Source organism: Vulpes vulpes, chromosome 7 (genome assembly GCF_048418805.1).
Source record: "Vulpes vulpes isolate BD-2025 chromosome 7, VulVul3, whole genome shotgun sequence".
Taxonomy (NCBI): domain Eukaryota; kingdom Metazoa; phylum Chordata; class Mammalia; order Carnivora; family Canidae; genus Vulpes; species Vulpes vulpes.
In genome coordinates, this window is record NC_132786.1 from 27,504,633 (window position 1) to 27,528,316 (window position 23,684).

Below are 23,684 nucleotides of genomic sequence, written 5' to 3' on the forward strand. Positions count from 1 at the left end.
GACGAGGACAAGGGACTGCCTCCTCTAAGGAGGATCAAGGAGGGACTTTGACACGGGTTGGTATTGTCTTGGTGCTGAGAGGAAGAATCGTGCCTCAGCAAGCGACCACGGCAGTGTGTGGGGGGACATTCTGTCTGGAGTAGAGGCCCAAAGAGAGAAACTGTGGGAAATAGTGACCAGGTAGGTGTGGTTGCCGTGGTGCGTGGGCAGAAGCTGTGGTGGGAGGTAGGCACAGAGGAGCCATAGCTTTGGGTAACAAGCTGAGGGGGTCGGACTTCCTTCTTTGTGAATGAAGGAACATTGAATGTTCTTTGAAGTGGGAGTAGTGCTATTGCACCGAGTTACTGAGTTGCATGGAGCAGAGAAGCCAGTTAGGAGGCCAGTACAAGAGTTCAGGAGAGAGGAGATGAGGCTCTAAGACATGGGGATTGAATTCATGGAATTCCTTTTTTTTTTTTAAGATTTTATTTATTCACTCATGATAGACAGAGAGAGAGAGAGAGAGAGAGAGAGGCAGAGACACAGGCAGAGGGAGAAGCAGGCTCCATGCAGGGAGCCCAACGCGGGACTCGACCCTGGGACTCTAGGATTGCACCCTGGGCTTAAGGCAGGCGCTGAACTGCTGAGCCACCCAGGGATCCCCTTCATGGGGTTCCTAACCACTCCTTATTCTTCCCTGGTGAGTCTCAGGAAGCCAACAGTGCTAAAGTGGAGATATGCTAGCCCTGTCTATGCCCAGGGGAGTGCTGGAGCCCAGCACCACCAAAGAGAAACGCGTGAGTGGTGACTGTGGCAGTCGTCACAGGTGCATGTTCATCTGGAAGAATCTGGGGTCTGTAGCCATAACCCTTCCTAGTAGATGCCTCAGTGAAAGGGGGGAGGAAGACAGAGAATGAAGCCAGACCAATGTGGGGTGGCATAAGTGACCAACACTGTACACGCCAAACTGAATGGTGATGTCGTGTTTTAGATTTAATGAGTTTATTATGTGCTGAGTTGGTTGTTCTCTATTTACCCCTTGCCAGCACCCTCTCAAGATGTGCCCCATCTGTGATGGGGTGGGGGGGCGCTGTATCACCGGCCCACCTTGCCCTTTGCCTTAAAGTTGGGCTTGACCTGCAGCTAAGGAATTGGACCTCAGATACCACCCCTTAATGGTTCCCTTAACTCGGCCCTCACTCTGCACCTGGTCCTGCCACAGACTCTTCCAGGAGCAATAGATTCTTGCCAGTGTGCCATGTGTGCCCTGCCAGGACCCTGACAAAGGGACTATCAATCCCCTCTGTGTGCTCTTAATCCTCATGACAGCCCTAGGAGGGATTGTTTCCATTTTGTAGATAAGGAAGATGAGGCCCAGAGAAGCTACTAGACTAGCTATGGCAGAAACAGCAGTGCTCATCGATTATAATGCTCCCACATTTCCATCCCGGTGCCCAGCAATAATAAAGGCCAAGGGGACTAGATCTGGCCAGAAGAAGCATTGGCTGGACACAGGACAGGGGGTGGGCTTCCTGGGTACCCTCTTTCTCTGTCAGGGCAGCTGTGGGCACTTCAGTTGGGGGGCAAAGACTATGAAAAGTGTGCATTGCTACCATCTGGAGGATGGCTTCCTTGGACCAACAGCCCACCTGGCCTAAGCAAGGAATACACTCTTGCAAGTCAGGCCAAGCAATGTGTTCCTTCATGACCCATTCTAAGTGATGCTTTTCTAAGATCACTTAACAGAAAATGAATGGCAGGACCAGGATATGAGCAGGATACAAGACAGCTCCATGTCCTGTGCTAGGCACAAGAGATTAATTAGGAGGAAGAAGGAAACCACCCAGTGCTAGGTCAGATGAAACCAGACCCCGGGGCATTTTCTCTTGCTCATTTTTTCCACAGCTGTTCTACCTTTATTCACATCACCAGCCATAAAAATTAGGAGCTTACATTTCTCGAGTGCTTAACATGTGCCAAGAAATAATGTTAAAGGCTTTGCTTTACCTTACTCGGTCCCTGTATGAGATATACACTATTATTATCCACATTTTTCATTTGAGGTTGCTGAGCTCAGAGAGGTTAAATAATTTTCTAAGTTCACATACATGGTAAGAGTCAGCACTGGGATTATTACTCAGACTGTATGACATCAAAGCAAAACTCGAACTTTTCTATCGCTTCTCAAGATTATTGTCAAAGCTGAGAGAGGAAAAGTGGCATGAAAATGGCAAACACACACACAGAGGTTGAACCACTTAGGATGGAAGGGAGCAGATCCAGTGAACCACATGTGTTGAAAACGTTTCCACAAGATCTTGCCACAGCATCTAAGCACGCGCTCTCCCCAACCAAGATAAAGTTTTCCATCAGATGATTTAGAGCTGTTCTAAAGAACCCTCCTGCTGCTCCTATGATTGAAGCAGTTTCTGTTGGCAAATTCAGTGGGTTAGGTTTGGGGAACTAGGTGTTTAAGGAAATGTGTGCTATGAAAATTGAGAGGTGTGCTCACCAAGATAACGATCTATGCCCAGGCAATGATAAGGTTTTAGTTTTACTGGGACAATCACACCTGAGCAACTCCAAGAGCCACCATGCAAATCTTTCTTCTAGAAGACAATTATGTTTGGCTAAGAGTAGGTCTGACCTGGTTTGCATCCAGTATTAAGGTGCCATTGCACACATAATAGTGACACTAAACACCCCAGGGATTTCTGAGCCACTCAAGACCCCTCATCCTCTTACTTAGCAATATCACCCTTCCTTTATAATCCTACATATTTCTTAACCAGTCTTCCTTTTGGCTCATATAATTACTCTAATGCTAGAAAGGAATTCATGTCAGGGCAGCAAGGATATATAACCTTTTAAAATGAAATTATATAAGATAAATGCCCTCACTAGAGTGAAGCCTAATTTGGGCATTCCTCTGTCATCATGTCTGGGTTTATAGTTCAGTTCAAGATGTAAACAACATCCATCTGTCTAGGTAAATTGACTTCTAGGCTTTTTTTTTTTTTTCTGATTGTGCTAATATTTCCTATTCTACCAAAGACCTTTTTTCCTAAGAGAAAACTGATTTTGAATATGGAAAGCAACTTCCTTTTCCAGAACTTATGGTCAAATAGATAGCCTACAAAAACAACATGAATAGGAGCACCTGGGTGCCTGGGTGGTTGAGCATCTGCCTTTGGTTCAGGTCGTGATCCCAGGGTCCAGGGATCCCACATCAGGCTCCCCTCAGGAGGCCTGCTGCTCCCTCTGCCTGTGTCTCTGCCTCTTTCTGTGTCTCTCATAAGGAATAAAATGAAATCTTTAATAAAAAAACAAACATGAATATGGGATACAGTAATTTTTTAAGTTTTTCTTTTAAATATGTGATGGCACTTTAAAAGATGTTTTGGTGATTTTTTTCTTTCATACAAATTCTACTCAATGCTTGTAGATTATAGAAAAATGAGGAAAGAAGGCTCAGACTTCTAAATAAAGTTTCCTTTTCTTTACCTTTTTATATAAGATGGATTTTTTAAAGAGATTATTTATTTATTTGCAAGAAAGAGTGAACAAGAGAGAGAGAGAGAGAGCACAACCCAGGGGAGAGGCAGAGGGAGAAACAGACTCCCCGCTGAACAGGAGTCATGACCTGAGCTGAAGACAGACGCTTAACCAACCCAGGCTCCCCAAAGTTTCCTTTTCTGAAGCTATTGAAAATGAAGGTTTTCAGAAGCATCCACACAACTTTCTACTTAGACAGGAGAGGGTATTTTCTCACTAACTGCACAAAATCATTTGATAAGAAAAATCCCAAATGATTAAATAAACATGAATCTTGATGTGTGCTGTTTAATGTTGAAATATGCTCAAGGATCTGAGTACCTGTGTGTAAAATTTTAAAATAAGACTACTTTGCTTTAATAGAATAGTTAATTTTGTTGTAAACATGGATAGGAAAAATCATGAACAGAAAAATACCCAATAATATTACCCAGAATACAGCACAGAAAGACAAAGAAATGAAACATACAGAAGAGAAAGAAAGGAACATGATGAAGGGCAAGATGAGAAGGTTTAAAGCTCAGTGAATTGGAATTCCATAAAAAGAAGATAGAATGTTCAAACATTAAAAAGCAAGAAATTATCCAGAACTGATGAAAGATGCAAATCTTCAGGTTTAGGAATTAAATGACTCTCATGCTAAAGAGCAAGAAATCAATGCCATGCCACATTATTGTGAAACTGCAGATCACCAAAGACAAAGAGATCTTAAAAACAAGCCAGAGAAGAAAGACAGTTTATGTATAAAGGAATAATTATACTGTCAGCCAACTTCTCAACTGCAATATGAGACCAAAGAATAATGTGTTTCAAGTATGAAAAAAAATAACTGTCAGCCTGGATAGCCTAGACAGCTTTTTTTTTTTTTTTTAAAAACAAAGACTAAGAAGGATAGTTTCAACTTAAGGGGGAAAAAAAGCAAGTTTACCCTAACTTTAATCAAGGTAAAGCATTCCAAGTTTTTGTTTTGTTTTGTTGAGTAGGCTCCATGCTGAGTGCAGAGCCCAATGCAGGGTACCAACACAGAGCCTGACATGGGGCTTAAATTCATGACCCTGAGATCAAGACCTGAACTGAGATTAAAAGTCAGATGCTTAACTGACTGAGCTACCTAGGCACTCCAAGCACTCTAGGTTCTTTGTGATATTCTGGAAAAGCCTTGTGTGGGAGGCTGTTACCTGTGCCCCAGCATGTGCCCTTCCCTTCTTTCTAGTCAGAGAATCTCCCACCTTACACTTTAACTGGGCACATGGCCACACAGCCGGACTACATTTTCCATCACCCAGCTGGAGCAAGTGAAGGAGAGAATGAGAAGTGATTAAAGACAAATCATCAAGAATAAATAGGGGACAATAGTTCGGGGAGACCCCAAATCAAGGGAGAGTTTTGCTTTTTAAAGATGAGAGATATTAGAGAATGTTTGTTGTCCCAACAGAGGGAAAATGATGTTGCAAAATAGGGAGTAGAAGCTGCAAGACTGAAGGTTTTGAGAAGGCAAGAAGGATCCAGAGTACATGTTGGGGAGGTTGGGGGGCATTGATGGAGTAGCGACCCACCCAGTTGTATCACCAGGTAATGATTTCCCAGGACCAATATCATCTCTTATATTTTAATAATTCAGTTAAATACCCTGAATTTTAGTTTTTCAGCCTCCTATTGGTGGACATTTGAGTTGTTCCCATTCTCTCTCTCTCTCTCTCTCTCTCTCTCCTCTCTCTCTCTCTCTCTTTTTAAGAGAGGGATGGGGGAGTATCAGATAGAAGAAGAGAGAATCTCCAGCAGACTCCCCATTGAGTGCAGAGCCCAACGTAGGGGCTCAGTCCCACAATTCTGATATCACACCCTGAGCCAAAATCAAGAGTTGGATGCTTAACTGACTGAGCCACCCAGGTGCCCTCCCCCACCCTGAATTTTAATTTCTACTCCTAAAAGGAGCAGTTCCATACTCTTTCAGAGTCCACATCATGGGCCTGTTGAAGAGACTTAGAATCTCCAGCTGGAAAATGGTGATTCTTGTTTAAGATATAAATCAGAGGGATCTCATGCAACAGGAAAATGTTGAAGAATAGGGTTTGATGGTAGTCCCAGAATTGTATGTTAAACACTTGAGCAAACATATCTGGGTTTATTGCTGGTAGTTTTTTTCTTGCTTTTCAAGGATGTCAAAATGAGTATGGGTTCTCTGGAGGTCAGACAAAGGACTCATGGAAGAAGTTTGTTGAGGAGGTAATAGCATAGAGAAGATGTCCCATCTGAGCCCCCAGGAAAGATGTAATAAAAGGTGGAGGAGGTCAGAGCCAAAAGTACACTCATCTAGAACTGACAGAATGAGATAAGGTTTAGGGTGAGAGGGAATTATTCCAGCACTATAATTTAGTAAGAGTTTCCTGGAACTCCAATGCCAGTGAGATTAAGTAGTTATGGCCTAGTGGCAAGTTCATGGGAAAAAGCCAGAGGGAGAATTAACTTGTATTTGACATGAAACATATACTCTGTGGGTATTCATCAGAGTAAATTATATGCAGTGGAGACGTTTAAAAGCACTTCCTTTTTCTTCCTTAATGAATATGTAGGGCTGGATCACATTGGACTGCCCTCTTGGTTTTTAGTAAACAATCAACAACTTCTGATGCCTATAATCTAATGTCTATACTTATGATTAAATTTAGGGTGAATACACATTACCATAATCCCTAGGAATTGCATAATATTTCCCACCAACACTTAGTTCCTTGCTCCTCTGCACAATGCAGGATCCCAGCCAGGCTGGCAGGCAATGCCGTGGGAGAGCGTGGGGTTGGAAAGAAGACTGGGCGGGCCTCTGGGGGAACCTGGGAGTCCATGTGTGCTCGCCCAGCCGCCCACAGCAAAATGAAAGAACCAAGTTGACAGGGAGGGTGCAGGGTTGCTGCTTGGGAGATCCTGAGGATGGGCCTCACCCCTCCTGGTTCCACCACCCTGAGAACGCGGGATGTTGGCTGCTACTAGACAGCACCTGAATAGTGCTAACTAAGGCTCCATCTCTCCAGAAGAGTCAGGGAACTGTGACTCGAGAAGGAAGCCTGCAAATGAAAGGCAATCAGACTGCAGGAGAGTGAGGTGTGCAGCCTGGCCACTGGCCTCCTACCCATAGTGAGCCCACCTTCATACTTTCTTCCAGCCATTCTTGTGACAATGATGCAGAACACAGTAAGCCGAGGGGCTCCATTCACTAGATGAAACTAGCCAGAGGATTCTAAGAGGTTTTCTTAATGGAAGGGTGAGAGTATGGCCATATACTCCACTTATCTTCACAGCAAACCCAGAAGGCAAGTAGAGCAGGTGTGATTATTCACATTTTAGAACAAGACACTAGAGACATGAAAAGACTTACTGAAAGTCAGTGGCAAAGCAGAGATCAGGTTCCAAGTCTCCTGACTCTTACTTAAGGATTTGTCCCACCAAGGCTTAAAATTAGAAGCATCTTAATTAACACATGTGAGTTAATAAAGATTTGAAGGCAAAGATCTGACACGAATTGCTACTCCCTCAAGTATGAGCCAGTATTCAAGAGCAATTGCCTAATACAAGAAATGATAGAAAACAGTCATTTTAATGTGTGTATCTTGACTAAATTCATCCTAAACTCTAACCAGATGGTTTCTGAAAGCATTTCCCATTCTGATGTTCACAGTCGTGGAAAGTGGGTAGTAGTCCTGAAAATTTTATATATTCTGCAGATGTAAGAGTATCTGACAGCAACGGGTGTTGTTAATATCATACATGTAGGAGCATGGTGTGTTAGAACAATGTTGTGTCCTACCAGCATTGTGTGTGTGTGTGTGAAAATCCCCAGTCTCACAGTCCTAAATCTGAACCTAAGCATGCCCGGGTAATAATGTGAACATCACCTTGGAAAGTTAGGATGGGAGAAAAAGACACTGAAAGAAGGGAGAGAATCCACACATCCTTTCCCATCAGTTGGTTCCACCACTATTTCTCCCTGTCCACACACACTTGTGGCTTCTATATCAGTTAGAGGTTTGGAAAGGAAGCAAAAAGAACAAAGCCCCAGCCACTTCCCATGAGACAGTGAGAGGAGTCAGGAAAGGGTTCCTTAACTTGGCATTTCAGCCAGCTATGAAGGGAAGGAGCCTTCCAACTTTTGATGGCCTAAACATCTACCCCTTTGTGTGATACCACCTCCTCCTCCCCAGTCTAACAATTTTATTTACTTATTTATGAGAGACACACACAGAGAGGCAGAGATGTAGGCAGAGGGAGAAGCAGGCTCCCTGTGGCGAGGCTGATGCAGGACTCCATCCCAGCACCCTAGGATCATGACTTGAGCCAAAGGCGGATGCTCAGCCACTGAGCCACCCAGGTGCTCTAGGAAGAATAAACTTAATAGGGACAGAATCTCCCCATTAGGAGTTCTTTTATTGTAATTAGCAATTGTTTCTTTAGAAGATAGAAATCAAACAAGTTTTTATTTTTTTAAGATGTATTTATTTATTTTAGAAAAAGGGTGGGTGGGTAGAGACAGAAGGAGAGAGAATCCTAAGCAGACTCTGCGCTGAGTGCAGAGCCTAACCTGGGGCTCTATCTCATGACCCTGAGATCACAACATGAGCCAAAACCAAGAGTTGTATGCTTCCTCGATTATGCCACCTGGGCGCCCCAATCAAATGAGTCTTTGAATGAGTTTCTGCCACAGACTCAGTGGTGTGGTAGGCACTAAAGGGCCACAGAAACCCCTGGAAGTGCTTGCAATCCACTTTGGGATATGACTATGGTCACAGGTACTTTCAATGGGTAATACCAAACGTTATTTAAAGTACTATATAAAGTACTAGGCTGTGCTGCAGAAACCACAAGAACTATGGAATCAGAGAGAGTGGGATCAAACAGAGCTTTCCAGTGTCCTGGCAAGGCTTCAGGGAAATGTTTCTAAGGTGACAAAGGAAAGTGGTCACTAAAATGTCACATCTTGTACTAGACTGGAGGGTGAGAACCAATAGGAAAATGGTTGGTTCACTGGGAGTAGGTGGGATGTTATAAGTTCAACTATGGCATGGTTTTGTCCAGAATCAACGTTGCCTACCTCTGCCTAATTTAGATAGGACACTGGAATGTGGCAGTCTGGACAATTTGCCTGAGTGAATCCTCAGCAGGTAAGTACCCTAAACTTTTTACCCTAAACACACACACAGACACATGCACACAACTTTAAACTCCCTTTGTGGTCCAATGATTGCAGACTTTCCTATTGTCGGACATGGGTGTGTTTTCTTATCTCTTTCATATGGAACCACTGTACCCGAGCTGTGGTAAATTAGGAGGCAAAGATGAAGGCTAAAATTTTCAGCAGGGTTTCTCCACCTCGGCACTAATATTTGGGGTCAGATAATTCTTTCCTGTGTAAGGCTGTCCTATGTGTTGTAGGATGTTTGCCAGCATCTCTAGCTTCTGCCCACTATATGCTCTTAGCATCCCTTCTCCCCAGTACCCCAGTCACAGCAAGCAAAAAATGGCTCTAGTATTGCCAAATATCTCCCACTGCTCTAGGATATGGAAAACCATATTAGAGTGTCACTGTGGAGTATTCACAGAACATGTACCTGTCCCCTTCTTTTCATTCATCACTTTTTAATCCTTGGACAAAGATGCTTTGTTTCAGATGATGATACTTCTTGAGAGCTGAAGAGAATTTAGAGTTGGACTTAAGTCAAGGCTTTCCTTTACATATTAAGGCATAGGAGTGAGTTCAGTCCTCAGGACTAGTGAATCATGATTATAGCCCCACTTCTTGAGTCCTTCAAGACCTCATCAGACTGTCATTCAGCTCTGTGGCTTATAGCATCAACCGTCCAGGCTTTCCAGGGCTATTGTCTACTGGATGCAAATAGTAGAGTTTTGAGCTCCCCTTCATGAGGGGTGCCCAGCATGCTTCTTGTTGGGGATGGGTATCTATATTGTGGATATTTGTTTTGGAAACAGTTCCTTAGGGACCAAAGAAGTAAACTTAGATCATTTATTCATGCATCCATCAAGCACTTCTGAAGTGCTTTTCTTGACTACTGAAGACACAAAGTCTCTACTCAACATGAAGCTCACAGATGAGTGTATAAGTGAGACATAAAGGGATCATTAAAATACATGAAACAGGGGAGCCTGACTAGCTCAGTTGGTGGAGCATGTGACTCTTGATCTCAGGGTCATGAGCTCTAACCCCATGTTGAGATTACTTATAATACATGAAATAGCAGAGGCAGATTGCAGGTGCTGAGGAGGTGTGGAGGGCCACACCCAACCTACAAGGCAGACAAGAATCATTCCTGGAAAGAGCAGACCTCTGAACCACATGTGCAGAAAGAGTTAGTACTTAGCCAGATGGAGGAAGGAAGGAAGGCAGGACAAGAACATGTCTGAGAGGAAGTATGGAAGAAGCACATGGCCTAGAAACAGTGCACTAGATGGCCAGGTGCCAACAACATCCTGGCCTTGATGAGGTGAGAGACCTGGAGAGGTAGAAATCAGATTGAAAGGCCTCCCATGCTGCACTGAAGAACTTGAATTCATTCCTGTGGACAATGGGAACTGAAAGATAGTCAAAGAGAATAAATCCAAGGCACAAGCGCCAAGCTGGGATGGCACAGAAGTGTGGGAAGAGGGGATGAAACAGCTAGTGGTGGGTGAGCAGAGAAGAGGGATGAGTCAAGAAGTGTTTATGAGCATATCAGGAAGAGTCCAGAATGACTCTCAGGTGTCTAATGCTGCCTCCCAACAAGAAAGCAAATGCAGAAGGAGGAGCAGGTATGAGGGCTGGGAAGTGGCTGAGCTCTGTTTGGAACATGGGCCTGAGATACCTTTGGGACTCCAAGTGGAGCTATCCAGTATGTCTATGGGGGAGATAGATCCAGAAGATCTGGGTTGGGAAAGTGCATTAGGAGCAAGTGAATGGTGGATACAATCACAGAACTGGGTGATGTCACCTGAGGGGAGGATGGGGATGAAGGATGAGTGCAGTAGGGCAACACCTTTAGGTAACAGCAAATCTGAAAGAAGCACCTCTCTCCAGAAACCACTTTCTTGGCCAGTCCAACCATTCCAGGGAGAGGCATTTCAAGACATTCTCGACCCCTGGCTGGAGCAGCCCATGCTGATTTCCTTTGTGCTCCAAAGGGAGGTGAGATCTGAACAATGAGTAGAGTTGCCCAGGCAGCTTATATAAATGTTGGTTTCCCAGTCGCTCAGACAGCTTATAGGCTTTCATTTCCCATCACCAGACTCTCCCAAAGGCACCAGAATGATCACTGGCACCCTGGCCCAGGATCTAGTCTCCTTCTAATGAACCGTGAACCTAACATTTGTGGAATATATTGTGCAACTTCTAAGGCTTGCGGTCAAATAGCATTGATCCCCAACTTAATTGTAAGTGTAGACCCGTAAGAACTAGATTATAGCTTACAGAGGTTGTTGACTGTTTATTGAAAACCAGAGGATATGGTCATATATTTGCAGTTCTGTATATTTGCAGTAGGGGGAATAAGATTTTCTTGGAAGAGTCTTCTGTGCATGTAATTTCCTCTGATGAATACCTATAGTGTCTGTGTTTCACGTTAAACACAACGTGACTCTTCCCTGGGCTTTTTCTCATGAACTTGGCCCTCTAAGTACATTAGAGACAATGCTAGTTGCTCAAGCCCTTCACGAATTCTTCTCAACTCCTTAGTTATTTCAACTTTTTTTGGCAGCAATCACAGCTTTTAGCCATTCAGCTATTTAACCCTGGGATCGGATTCTGTCCCTTGGAGAAGATGATGGTTTAATCAAGGAGCATTTCCTAAAATACTTGTTTTCTTTCATGTTCTCATTTTCAAAGTGCTTTTATGAAGAGTCGTTTTTGCTTCTTTCTCTAAGCTTTATATGATCTCTTTTTTACTGATGAAAACTGAAAGTGCAGAGCTGGAGGGGGACTTAGAGCCCAGAAGGTGCAGGTGTGGGCATGGCCCCAGATCATGGCCCCTGGCCCCACTCAGCCACAGGTAGTACAGAGTGGAGGAAGATTTACTGGTCACTGCAGTGTGAGAACAAAGAGATTTTTTCCCTCCTGTTTAAGAATGAGATGCTTCATGACAGAAGGAAGTTTTACCGCCTTCTCTATGCATGCTGGACTCTTGATTATGCCTGTGATATATGTGGGGTATACAATTTCGTATCCTTTCATGGGTCAGCTTGATGATGCTCTGGATACACAGTTCTTTTTTTTTTTTTTTTAAATATTTTATTTATTTAGGACACCTGGGTGGCTCAGCGGTTGAGCATCTGCCTTTGCCTCAGGGCATGATCCTGGAGTCCCGGGATTGAGTCCCACGTCGGGCTCCCTGCATGGGGCCTGCTTCTCCCTCTGCCAGTGTCTCTGCCTCCCTCTGTGTGTCTCTTGTGAATAATAAATAAATAAAATCTTTAATATATATATATATATTATTTATTTGAGAGAGAGAGAGAAAGCACACGTGTGAGAGAGGAAACACAAGTGGGGGGAAGGGCCAGAGGGAGAAGAAGTAGACTCCCTGCTGAGCAGGGAGCCTGATGCAGGATGGGGTAGGGAGGTTTGATCCCGGGTACCCAGGATCATGACCTGAGCCAAAGGCAGAGGCTTAACCAGCTGAGCCACCCAGGCACCCCTGGAAACACAGTTCTATTGTTAAATCCTCCCCAGTTTCTTTCAGCCAAACACAAAGCTTTGAGACCTAGAGGGTCCTACAATTCATTGTCACTCCAAGCAAGGAGACTGAGATTCAATTCTTGATTCTCTACTACTTAGCCCAGAACATCCCCACAAGTCGTTTCTGCTCTTTGGGCCTCAGTTTTCCAACCTATAAAATAAAGGGTTGACGTAGATGGATGTTTCTCATGCTGGAGGGTAGGGACATCCTCTTGGGACCTGTGGGTTCTCTATGAAAAGTTCTTTGTTTCTCAACTTTTTCATTAAAAAACTCCAAACCTACAGAAAAAGTCATAAGAGTAAGATAGAATATCCACACACCCTTCACTTAAACTCACTAGTTATTAGCCTTTTCTCTTGGTTTTTCACATTGATGAAAACTCATGTAAGCTTTTATTTGAATCCCTGAGCTGTTCCCTTATATCCAAGAACTGCTACCCACCACCAGAGCCCGAGTGTCTGGTTGCATTTATCTTCCCTTTGGCACCAGGCAGTACTGTTTTACTTTTCATGGGATACCCAGAAAAGAACTGAAGAGGTCTCAATATTCACATTGAGTGAAGGCCAAATGATATCATGGAACCTGATATAAATGAAGGTTGCCCAGTAATTTTAATAAAGGAAAGAAGTGGACATGTCAAATGTGCACACACAAAACTTCTCCATGGATGTCATTATCATATTCATATCAGCAGTAGCAATGTAGTTTGAGCAAAACAGTATCATTTGGCAAATTAAATTTGTGTTACGAAGTTAAACTGTCTTGGTTTGGTAATAATGTTTTTATTGAATTTATAAATCTGTTTTATTATAATTATTCAAGAACTATGAGCATAAAGAATTTACATCCATAAGAATGTTGGTGCTGGGCAGCCTGGGTGGCTCAGCGGTTTAGCGCCGCCTTCAGCCCAGGGTGTGATCCTGGAGACCCCGGGATCAAGTCCCATGTCGGGCTCCCTGCATGGAGCCTACTTCTCCCTCTGCCTGTGTCTCTGCCTCTCTCTCTCTCTCTCTCTATGTGTGTTTCTCATGAATAAATAAATAAAATATTTTTAAAAAAAGAATGTCGGTGCTGACTCGAGGAACACTACATTGCAAGAAGGCATTACTGGGGAGCGATACGTTCACCCTGTTTAGAAAGCAATGATCTAGAACATTCAAGTTCAGGAGGGGTGCCTCCAGGGTGCCTTGGAAAAGAGGAATGGGAAGGAGAATACGCCAGTTGAAATAAGTGGGTTCCATTACCCCACTTGGGCATATTGGAATTCTGTGTAAGATCTTGTTCAGAAGATAGGAGTTCGAATACCATGAATCTAATTACTTCTAAAAATCCTTTCAACTTCTTCAACTAAAACCCATTTATTTTCACTGACAACAGTAAGATTGGAAGCTGTGGATCCTCTCCCATCCCCACTCCCCTTGATACCTCACTGCCTTGAGTGGGTGTTACATGAGGTTTTAGGGGTATGCATGTGTATTAGGGTTCTCCAGAGAAATAATTAATAGGAGATGAGTAGTATGTATACGAGAAGGAGAGAGAGATTTATTTTGAAGAATTAGCTCACACTGGTATGGTGATACAAGTCCAAAATTTGCAGGGTAGGCCAGGTGGATGGAAACCCAGGGAAGAACCAATGTTTCAGTTCAAGTCCAAAGGCCATCTGTTTGCAGAATTCCTTCTCACTCAGGGGAGGTCAGTCTTTGTGCTTTCAAGACTTTCAAGTGATTGAATGATGCCCACCCAATTTATGGAGGGTAATCTGCTGTACTCTAAGTCCACTGATTTAAATGTTAATCTCTTCCAAAAAAACATCACAGAAACATCCAGAATACATTTGACTGAATATCTGGGCACCATGGCCTAGGGAAGTTGATATATGAAATTAACCATCACAGCATGCATCAGCCAGTTTCACCTAAAAATAAGTTGTAATGGAGAAAAGATTTTGTTTACAACAATGTCAAGATTCTTTTAAATTCTCAGGGGCAGACCAGGTAGCATGCTTATAAAGAAAAGAACAACAATGCCCGTTTAATTCTCATCCTCCAGGATGGCAGAGGTTATACCTGTTTTAACTATCATGGTATTAGAGTGGCTCACCCAGAGCCCGGTATGTGCAATCTGTGCTCAATCTATCTGCAGACCAGTGCAATGAGAACACATACCAGATCCCTTTGTGTTTTGTTGTTATTGGTCGTTGCTGTTTTTATTTTTATAAGAATCTTTTTTTATATAAAAATCTTTTTATTTCAAAATAATTTTAGCTAGACAAACTAATGGCAAAAAAGAACACAGAGTTCTTGTGTACCCTCAGCCCGCTTCCTCTAATGCATCCCAACCCTCTTGTAACGGGGACCTCAGCCAGGAGAATAAGCTTTATCAAAGGAACATCCCTGCGGTCAGGAGGGCAGACGGATTACCTGGCTTTATTCAGAATTGGAAGCTGCATTTTGCGGGGGGGAAAGTCAAAACCCCTATAGCCATCTGTGGCCAGATACCTTATCCTGGGACCGTCTTCAAGTAACACAAGCATTTGCTGAGTGGGAACTTGCATTCTGAGATCTCATGAACAACATGGATTTTCCTGTACACAACTTCGGTATTTTTATATACAAGATAAAAAACAAGCAAACAAAACACCCCAAAAAAACGATACCATGAAGCTCTGCCACAACCCTCCAGGCTCCCCGCTGGGCGAGGGATGGGAGCCTCAGTCCCCGGGCGAAGAGCCCCGGGTCCGATTTCATCTGATTCTCAGCTTCTAGACTAGACTAGCGTGTCCGCCGCGCCTGCACCCCCGCCCCCGCGACCCCGGGCCCCGCCTCCTCCGCGCAGGGCCGCAGCCCGGGTTTCGCGCGCTGACCCGGGCGCCCGGAGGCGGACACGGTGCGGCTCCTCCCACGCTGCGAGACGCTCCCCCCGTGGCCGCCGACAGTTGGCGCCTCCGGGTCACCGCTTCGTAAAGCGGGCCGGCGTGCCAACAGCTCTCCGTGGAGCACCCATTTCACAGCGCCCCATGTAGACAATGACCTAGCACGTGCTTCGGAAAGATGTTCTCTGATCGGAAAAGAAAAATATGCCCCTTGGAAGAAACAGGAGAAACACATAAAGGGAGAAATAAGGTATCGCCACTAATTTCTTCACTGTTAACATTGGAGGTGCTGTATTAAGTTTAAAGAGTCAGAAAAACGGGGTGTAATTAAATCATTCCTCCCCCATACCACATTATTATTTTGTCTTCAAAGGTTTGCAGAGACCTTTAATTTTATAAAGGAAACGGACCATTGCGAATAATGCTGAGGTCACCCCTTTCCTTCCTGGTCCTCTTCCCTCCCTCTTGCCAGAGGTAGCTGCTATCATAGAAGGAGGAGGTAAGAGGACAGAGAAGAAAGGCAGCACAGAAGTCCCAAACATACACAGCCAATAAGAAAGCCAAGCTCCAGGCAGTCCCATCGCCTGATGCTCAGCCCAGCGCTTCTCCAAAAGGAGCCAAAGTATCTTGACACCGAGCTTGGGGTGCCAGTCCCAAAGGCTGGGCTTTGAGTCCAAGTGTGGGGTCCCTGCAGACCTCATGATCATTTCTCAGTCAGCATTGCTTATATTAGCTTCCCAGAGCTCAGGACAAAAGCCATTTGGCAAAGAAAAAGGAGATTTGGGTTGGAACCCAGACCACCAGGAAGCTCCTGAGCTGGCTCCTTCCTGGTGCAAGTGTAGCTCACACGTGGGCCTGGGCCAGAACTCTGCAGGGTGGTTTCCATGGGCATCAATAGGCCTTACATCAGAATTCCAGGGCACCGATGAGGCTTCCAAAAGCCTTTTTTTCTGAAAAAAAGATGAACCTGGAGCATCCAGTCTTTTCCCCCTTCCCCCAGCCCACACTCAGGAGCCTGTCCTTAACCCCTCATCACCCCAGGGGAGGGGGGGGTTTACTCAGTGGAGGAGAGGCCACACGTGGGTAGGAGCCCCGCCTTCCCTTGTAAGCATCCAGCAGGGTGGAGTGTTGCCCCTGGAAACCTGGTAGCCCCTGGCCAGTCCAAACAGGAAATGCTGTGAGGGAATGTGAGGCCACCACATTCTTCTTCTGGGCCATTGTGTCTAGCTCCCATTTGTGAGACCTCTGCTTCTGAAATGGGGCAGAGCAGTGACTGGGGGGAGCTCCAGCACTGGATCTTCACTGAGCATGGTGCTAAGTGGTTCATTCTGGCTGGCAGCTGGAATGCTGTCATCCCATGGGGAGGGTATCCGAAGCAAACATTTCTTATTGTGCAATTATCCTCTAATTTAAATTTAAACCAATGCGGTAAAAAAGACACCTAAGTTATCAGACTCTCAAAAGCTTAAGAAAATCTATTTTAGTTCATTCCTTCTGACCCACCCAGGATCAGGAGATGAGTAAAATTCATAATGTCAGTGGTGTTGCCAATTAATTCCTTTACATTTTGGTCTTTCCTTTTTTTTTTTCTTTCCAAGATTTTATTTATTCCTGAGGGACACACAGAGAGGCAGAGACACAGACAGAGGGAGAAGCAGGTTCCCTGCGGGGAGCTCGATGAGGGACTCGATCTCAGGACCCTGGGATCACAACCTGAGCCACTCAAGCACCCCTACCTTTTGGTCTTTTCAAGTGAAAAACTGAAATGTCAAATATATTACTATTTTAAATGTATCTTTATCATGGATGAGGCACAAAGACTGCTCATATGACAAAAAATAATTTTTATAATAATAGTTGGACAGAACTTTAATGTTTTCAAATCATATGCACGCAATCTCATTTGCTTGCTTTGATTCTCTGTTCTTGCTACCTGCTTGTAAGTCTTTCTGTGTAGAAGGCAACCCTGTGGAGGCCCCTGTTTGATCTCCAATGTCCGGTGCTTTGCACAGCTGCTCCTGAGCTTCTCTTCTTTTCTGAAAGAAAAGAAGGCTGTCATTCACAGGTCTGAAGCACAACTTCCAAGGGTAGTAGATTGAATCACATGGAATCACTGTTTTTGTGAGTCAGAAATGTTGGTTTGTTGGTAACTTCATGTGGTCCAACCTAATATTTTGGTCTAAACAAAGTTTGTAAACAAAGATGCATTCACTGAAAATCCACCTTGTCTGAATCTTCCTTTTATGGATTGTAAGAAGGTGGAAACTGTTCCAAATGCTTTATTTTATTATTTTTTGAGAGAGAAGAGAAAGACTGCACATGCCCATTTGCATGCCAAGGAGGAGGGGCAGAGGGAGAGAAGAGAGAGAGAATCTCAAGCAGGCTTCCTGTTGAGTGTGGAGCCCCACCGGGGGCTCGATCTTATGACCCTGAGATGGTGACCTGAGCCAAAACCAAGAGTCGGTGAGTTAATTGACTGAGCCACCCAGGTGCCTCATAATTATTCCAAATGCTTTAAATGTGTTAGCTACTTTAATCATCACCATAACTTCATAGAGTTTGCCCCTCTTATTAGCCACCTTTTAAAAGTGGGGAAACCAAGGCCCAGCAATATTCAATAATTTACCCTCACCTCACCAGCTAGGATGTGCCTGAACCCAGCTTTGTGCCTGGGTCTGATGCCTGTACTTTTCACTCTGCTACATGGTTTTCTCACCCTAGGAAACCACAGAACAAAGAGCCAGATGGGAGTGGGCAGGGGCGGGCTGGATAATCTGTATGAATGTCTGGAGGAGTTGAATATTATCAGTTAGAGCAAAGGTAAATTGCTCACTAAATTGGCTTCATCATATTTGCTATCTAATAAGAAATCTAGGGATTGGGCAGTGGCAGGGCAAGTTTTATAGAACAGCAACGTTCTACAGATCACTGTTTTAGTTTTGTATTAACAACAATGTTCAGCAAAACCAAATTGCTTGTGTGCTTATGTCCTACCATCCCCTGCACATTGCTTTGTTCACCAAGCTGCTTCTCCTTTTGAGTCCCAAATGTTTAGAGTGGTTCCAGGCTTCATACTCCAACAACAATATCCAGGCAGAAAGAGGGAATCAACACTGTCTTATGTCTCATTTTAAGATTGAGGAAAACCTTTCCAGGGTCCTCAATAACTTTCTCACGAGTCATGGCTCAGACATTGATTGGTCTCACAATCATGCTCTCACAACCATGCATAAACCAATGACTTGGCAAAGGGAATGAGATCACCATGATTGGATTATACAAAACTAAAACTCCCCTTTGGGGCTTCACTGGGCCCTAGACTGCTCTGAAGGTCAGTGTCATTCAGAGGAGGGGCACACAAAACCCCTGTTTTGTTTGCAGGGAAGAAGTCCTTGAATGGTTGCCAAAGATAAGTTCAGAGTTGGGCTGTAGAAAATGGAGCTAAAAGTCTGGAATTGGTCAGAAGTGGGGCCAGAATAAAAATTCCTGTGAATAAATAAGGAAAGCTTTGGCAATTCAAACAGCCTGAAATACTCATTACTTGATTTTATTGGGTTGGTAGGAATGTGAAAAGTGGTGCGCAGAGGAATAGAGTAGCTCAGTAGTTCTCAAATTTTGCTATGTATTTGTTCATTTAAAAATAACAATAATAAACCCTATTGCCTAGTAACACAAATGACATTTCTTAAACCATGTTTGAAACTATATTTTCCAGTTAATAGAGTAGTCTTCTTTTACATTTTAATGTATTTTATTTCTTTTTAATGTCTGAGTTAATAAGAGATACCTCTCATATCTGCTTTCACATTTAATCTGTTATGATGTGTTATTTTGGTTGAGGAATGTGAAGAAAGTCCAACCTCATACGGATAGATAGTTCAAAAAGGGAGAAGTATTTGAATAGCTTTTTTCAGATAACTGTGGATATTCTTTGATACTACACTAAAACTTGACAAGAGATAGTATTTAATGGTAAGTCGCAACATGGAATCAGAAACCATAATAATGAACTTTTTGTACTTTGTTGCATTAAAATCCCTTGGTCTATTTGACACTTTGAATGGATATTTTGTTCATAAATGTTTCTATAGCATCAAAAACTTTTCATTTGAAAAACATTTATTTACTGAGTTATACAGTTATTCTAAATGTTGACATACTTCATACAATAAAGAATTCATTAATATCACCACCCATCCCAAAGAAATGTATTGTGAAGCTGTCAAACTCAGGGCAGTGAATTCAAGTTTAATAATATTCTGATTTTCCTCTGACAGTTCAGTTTTATTATTGGTAAGAAAAATGATCAATTATTTTCCTTGGAATACAAGGTTTACTTTGTTCATCTTCAGTACAATGTCTGCCAAAAACCCGGTCTGAACAATCATAAATTGTCTATCTGCTATTTTTTGAGTAAAGAACTTCATGGTGCTCAGGAACAAAAGTGGCTTATTTAGCTAGCAGCTGAAACAGTTGCACAGGTGCTCTTCTTTGAGAGACCACCGTACCGCAACCTGCGGCACAAGTGTCATTTTGTCATTCAGATATTGAGTTTTCATGAAATCAACAACTGTTACAGTTTCATCAAAGACATTCTGAAGTGAAACTGGTTTTTGTTGTGTTTTGCTTTTTAACTGCGCGGTGAAAATACAAAGGCTGCTAGTATAATTTAGAGCCACTGCCTTGAATCATGCTAAGGTGCCAGAAGTTTTATCCACCTTGGCTTTGGTATCATCCACGTAAATGTCAACAAACTTGTTCCAGGATAAACCATGAGATTCAAAAAAGTTATTCAACACTTTGTGTTTCTTGCCAAGCAACACGTGTTTAGTAAAAAAAAAAAACAAAACTTATTTAACTCCTTGTGGTTGTGGCCAAGATCTTCGATGCTTATTATTTGGGGCTGATAATGGATGAATACATGAAAAACAGCAAGCCCAGCCACATCTGTGGATTTGTCCCACTGGTAAAGCAGAAGTACAATTTCTGCAGATCAGATATTAACTCAGTTATTTTATTGGGAGCCAGATCACGACTGCAACAACCGACTGTGTCATTGGAAAGTGGCACTCTCATCATTCCCTTCTCTGACCTTTTATTCAGAAGACATTCAGCAATGTCAATTGCAAAGACTTTTTAGGTCCTTCAACCTCTGGATGCAGTTCTCCAGCCTATGTAATAAGATAATTTACTCTGTAAGGTGCTTTGGAGGTTTTCTTGTTTCTAATGTGAAAAACTGTACCAAATAATTTTCAAGGTTTTTTTAAAAGATTTTATTTATTTATTTTGGCAGAGAGAGAGAGAGAGCAAGCAAGAAAGCACAAGCAGGGGGAGCAGCAGAGGGAGAGGGAGAAGCAGGTTCCCCACTGAGCAGATGGGGGCTCAATCCTAGGACCCAGGGATCGTGACCTGATCCAAGGCAGATGCTTAACAGACGGGGCCACCCAGGCAGCGCAATGACTTTTAGTTGTTTTATTTGTTTTTTTTTTTAAGATTTTATTTATTTATTCATGAGAGACAGAGAGACAGAGAGAGAGAGGCAGAGACTCAGGCAGAGGGAGAAACAGGCTCCATGCAGGTAGCCCAATGTGGGACTCAATCCCTGGACTCCAGGATCATGCCCCGGGCTGGGCCAAGGCAGGCACTAAACCGCTGAGCCACCCAGGGATCCCATAACTTTTAGTTTTTAAAAGATTTATCATATCTACATTTAAAATATTCTATTTCTTTTTCTTTACATACTGAGTGGCTGGTTTCCAAGTGAAGTGATACCACAACTTACTTGGCACCATAATACCTTCCTTTTTTAAATTAGTAGACTTAATTTTTAGAGCAGTTTTAAGTTCACAACAAAATTGAGCAGAGAGTACAAAGGTCACATATCCTCCCCAGCTAACCTGTCTGCATCTTGCACCACAGCCGGATATTTATTACAATCGATAAATTTACCTTGGCACATCATTATGGTCCAAAGTCTTTAGTTTACATTAGCATTCACTCTTGGTCCTGTACATTCTGAGGGTTTTGGCAAATGAATAATGACATTATCCACCATTTTAGCATCATACAGAATAATTTCACTGCCTAAAAATCTGATTTGCTTTACCTGTTCATTCCTCTGTCCTCTCTTTATTCTGGCAACCACTAATCTTTTTACTGTCTCCATATTGTCTTTTCCAGAATTTCATGTAGTTGGAATCATACAGTGTGTAGCCTTTCCAGATTGGCTTCTTTCACATCGTAATATGCATTTAAGTTTCCTGCATGTCTTTTCTTGGCTTGACAGCTTATTTCTTTTTAGCACTGAACAACATTCCATTGTCTACCTGTATCACAGTTTATGTATCCATTCTCCTACTAAAGAGTATCTTGGAAACTGTTATAAACATCTGTATACAGATTTTTCTATGGACATGTTTTTAATTCATTAGGATAAATACCAAGGAATGCCATTGGATTATGAGGTAAGAACATGTTTAGTTTTGTAAGAAACTGCCAAGCTGTTTTCCAAAATGACAGTACCATTTCACATCCCACTAACAATGAATGAGTGTCCCTATAGTTCCACATCCTTACCAGCATTTCGTGTTTTTGATCTTTTTTATTTGTCCATTCTAACTGGTAGGCACAGGTATCTCACTGTTGTTTTGATTTGTGATTCTTTAATGACATACGATGTTGACCATCTTTCCGTATGCTCACTTGCCATCTGTATATCTTCTTTGCTGAGGTTTATGGTCAGATCTTTTGTCCATTTTTTAATTGGCTTGTTCATTTGCTTACTCAAGTTTTAAGAGTTCCTTGTTTATTTTGGATAACAGTTCTTTACCACGTTTCTTTTGTAAATATTTTCTCTCAGTTTGTGGATTATGTTCTCATTGTCTTTACATTGTCCTTCACAGAGCAGAAGTTTTTAACTTTAATGAAGTCCAGCTTCAGAGTTATTTCTTTCATAGCTTGCGTCTTTGGGATTTTATCTAAAAAACCGTCACCATACCCAAGGTCATGTAGGTTTTCTCCATATTATCTATTAGGACTTTCATTGTTTTAAAGTATACGTTTAGATTTATGATCCCTTTTGAGTTAATTTTTGTGAAGGTTGTGAGATCTGTGTCTAGATTCATTTTTTGCATGTAGGTGTCCGTTTTCTCTGGCACCATTTTTTGAAGAGACTATTTTTGCTCTGTTGTATTGCCTTTGCTCCTTTGTCAAAGATCACTTTACTATATTTGTATGAGTCTATTTCTAGGATGTCTGTTTTGTGCCTTCGGCCTATTTGTTCATTCGTTCACCAATATCACACCGTCCTGATTACTATAGCTTTATAGTAAATCTTGAAGTCAGTATCAGTCCTAAAACTGTGTCCTTTTTCAACATTGAGTTAGATATTATGGGTATTTTACCTCTCTACATAAACTTTAAATTTGTTGATATCCACAAAATAACATCCTGGTATTCTGACTGGGATTTATTGAATCTATAGGTCAAATTGAAAAGAACTGACATCATGACAGTATTGAGTTTTCCTACCCATGAACACAGAATCTCTCTCTCTTTTTTTTTTTTTAGTTGATTTTTAATGTCTTTCATCAGAATTCTGTAGTTGCCTCAGAAAGATCTTGTATGTATTTTCTTAGGTTTATACCTAAGTATTTCATTTTGAGCATGCTAATGTAAATGGTATTGTGTTTTTTATTTCAAGTTCCAGTTGTTCATTGCTGCTCTGTAGGAAAGCAGTTGATTTTTGTGCAGTAACCTTGTATCCAGCAACTTTGCTATAATCATCGGTTAGTTCCAGTTCTTTCAGTTGATTCTTTCACATTTTCTATATAGATGATCATCTCATCTACAAAGACAGTTTTATTTCTTCATCCACATCGACAAACTTTTTATTTCTTTCTCTTGTCTTATTGCATTAGCTAGGGCTTTCAGTATGATGTTGAAAAGCAGTGGTGAGGGGTGCCTGGGTGGTCCAGTTGGTTAAGTGTCTGACTCTTAAGTGTCAACTCAGATCATGATCTCAGGGTTGTGAAATCAAGCCCCTCTTGCTCAGTGCAGAGTCTGTTAAGACTCTCTTTCTCTCCCTTTCCCTCTGACTCCCACTCCTCATGCTCTCTTTCTCTCAAATGAATAAATAAGTCTTAAAAAAAAAAAAAAGAAAGAAGGAAAAACAGTGGTGAGAGGGGACATCTTTGCCTTGTTCCTGATCTTAGAGGGAAATTGCTGAGTTTCTCACTATTAAGTATAATGTTAGTTATAGGGGTTTTGTAAATATTCTTTATCAAGTTGAGGATGTTTCCCTCTATTCCTAGTTTACTGAGAATTTTCATCATGCATGAGTATAAGATTTTATTAAATGCTTTTCTGTTCCCATGAGTATTCAATACCTGGGATAAATCCCTTAGTTGTGGCACCTAATTCTTTACATACATTGCTGGATTTGATTTGCTAATATTTTGTTGAGGAATTTTGTATATATGCTCATGAGAGATATTGGTCTGTAGTTTTCTTTTCTTGTAATGTGTTTGTCTGGTTTTGGTATTAGGGTAATTCTGGTCTCATAGAAT